This window comes from Acyrthosiphon pisum, chromosome X (genome assembly GCF_005508785.2).
Source record: "Acyrthosiphon pisum isolate AL4f chromosome X, pea_aphid_22Mar2018_4r6ur, whole genome shotgun sequence".
Taxonomy (NCBI): domain Eukaryota; kingdom Metazoa; phylum Arthropoda; class Insecta; order Hemiptera; family Aphididae; genus Acyrthosiphon; species Acyrthosiphon pisum.
Genome location: NC_042493.1, coordinates 37,080,451 through 37,083,342, shown reverse-complemented (window position 1 = coordinate 37,083,342; position 2,892 = coordinate 37,080,451).

Genomic DNA, 2,892 nt, shown 5'->3' with positions numbered 1-2,892 from the left:
GCCCGCTTCAAAGGGTATAGTTTTGATATACTTTGAGAATAAATCAAGGATGGCAAGGATGTACTTACATCCGCCCTGTCCCCTGGGTAGTGGCCCCATGAGGTCAGCAGAGACCATCTCCAACGGTTTCTCCGGGAGTATGCTTAGTGTTGGTCCCCTGGCCGTAATATTGTTTATTTTCGTCCTTTGACACAGATCGCATGTTTTTAATATCCGTTTGACGGTGCGATACATGTTCTGAAAGGTGAGGTACTTCGAGGTGACGTAGTTTGGTAGCCCAATTTGCAAAGTGTTCACGAAAATTAGTGTTCTGTGGTATTTGGGTGACACTAAGGCATTGGCTCCACACTTGTATTTGAATTTCTCTTGACCAGTATTCGTCAATGAACGCCCTCCTGAAATCGTCGTAGTCACTTAATTGAAATCTGATGGTGGAAAACCAGCTCAGTGCGGCTGATTTAAGGCAGTCTCCTACAACGATAATTTTTTCTCCGACGTATAGTTGTTTGATTGCAAAGTACTCGTCTAGGCGGTGGAGAAAATCCACAGGGTGTATGTCACGATTGACAACGCTCTAGTGAACGTTGGGAGCAACCGGTTTGAGTGTTCCGCTGGAATAGTATGTAATCGGTGCGCGAGAGCGTGTCGCAGTAGTAGATATATATTTTATAATGACTCGTAGCGAGAGTGCGCCACAGAATTGGGGCGTTCGATTTTGTCTCGTTACAAGCTAGCTCCTGACCACACACGTTCCTAATTATTGCCTGGGCAACGTCATTCTTTAATGGAATGTCCATGCACCAGGCTATAAAGTCAGCCCTCGTCACATCATCGGGATCACTGGTGCCTGGGTTGCGGGAGACAAACTCCCGCAACACCAGAGCAGTAATTTTTCTAAAATGCATTCTGAAATAAAACAAAGGTTTATAATGTAGATTATATAACACATATTAATTATTTAAATAATGTTACACAAACATTTTTTTATGTTTTTAGTATTCTGAGGAATGTCTTATCACCTAACTTAAGAATCTTAACTTACATTAGCTTGGTACAGGTCTCATATTACTAAAATTAGAGTGAATTTACCTCTTATAAAATCTAAAGGTAAGATAATTATCTAGACAACCTCATATGCTTTTTATTATATTTAAATTTATAAGCGAGTTATGAGTACAGGGCTGCAACTCAAACAATGAATTAAAAAAGTGAGAAAAGTGATCAATTTTTTTTTTAAGTGACAAAAAGTGACTTATTCTTAATAAAAAAAACAATTTTAATAGGTAACTAACTAAAGTATATTTCTCACTTGCATTTTATTTTATATATTAACAGTCCTGTAAAGAATACTTTTAAAAAGTATTTGAGTAAATACTCAAATACATTTTTTTTAAAGTATTTAAGATACTACTCAAATACTTTTCAAATACTTTTGGTTTTTAAAGTAAGTTTTTAATTATCGTAATATAGTCTATAGACACATAGTAGGTTTATAATAATTTTTATTTTATTTATTATTTATTCATTACATTACATTATTATTAATTACAAACCTTCGGGCTTCGGCTGACACAAAAATACAGAATATCAAATAAAACTATTATTTTGTTATTGTAGTTGACAATAAATTTTTTCCAACCAAATATTTCGAATAAAAATAAAATGTTCGAAATAAAAAACCAAAGTATTCAATACAAACAAGTATTCAATACAAAAAAAGTATTTAAAATACCATTCAAAATACTTCATGCTGAAAGTATTTAAAAAGTTATTCAATACTTAAAAAAGTATTTGAATACTTTTACTCAAATACTTTACAGGACTGTACATTAATAATAAAAGTAACAATAACATCAACTCATTAATCGCCATTAATTGTCCAAATATTTATACTTAATGCATTAATTTATATGTTGAAATTGTTCAATATTAATTAATTTTAATAATTTATGTTGTTTTTTTAGTTACTATTAAAATTATTCTATACTTTTCTGACAGTGACAAGTCTCTGTGACAAGTTTATATTATATTATTGAAAACTGTGTACCTACCACTTTGTTATACTTTCAAGTACTAACTAATACTGTTTGTGGAGATGGTCTAATACTCAATTTTTGCATTTTAAAATTATTATGTTGATTATAAATGTCAATAAAATATGATTATTTGTTATTCATATTAATTATATATATACGTACTTAATTGTGGTTATTTATTAGGTACATTAGAATGCCTAGTTGTTGTACATATGGCTTAATATGTACCTATTCATTTACGTTTTCCATTTATTTGTATTATTGTAATTTGAAGCAGATAAGTAGTTACATATACTTAAAAATCAACCTTATGTATTAAAAAATGTAATAAAATGATTTTAATAAACACAATTTTTTGTGAAATTTTCAAATAATGAACTTCAATATATTTCTAAAACATAACATTTTGTACAAAATATTGTTTTACCAATACTCAAATACTTTACAATACTAACTATAATAAGGTTATGAGCTAAAGTTATTACATATGATTTAAAGTATTTTTGGTTTCTTTCATGAAACATTATAATAAATGACTATAAGTGAGAAAAGTGACCGTTTTCGAAATATAGTGACAAAAAGTAACCAAACCCAAAAATGGACGCGGGGGATACGCGGGTGTTGGTGCGTGTGTGCGTGCGTGTACGATATATGTGTGTGAAGTTTATGTGTGTTGCATTTTTTTAATTTAATCAAGATTTTTTTGAATTGATATTTTTCATAATTTGTATTTCAATACAAAAAAAACAATTTAGAATAAAAAACAATAAAAAATTTTTTATGAGGGGGTGAACTTTTACTATGAGGTGAATTTTTTTTTTTTTTGAGGGAAAGGAAGGTCGTGCGAATTATCAAA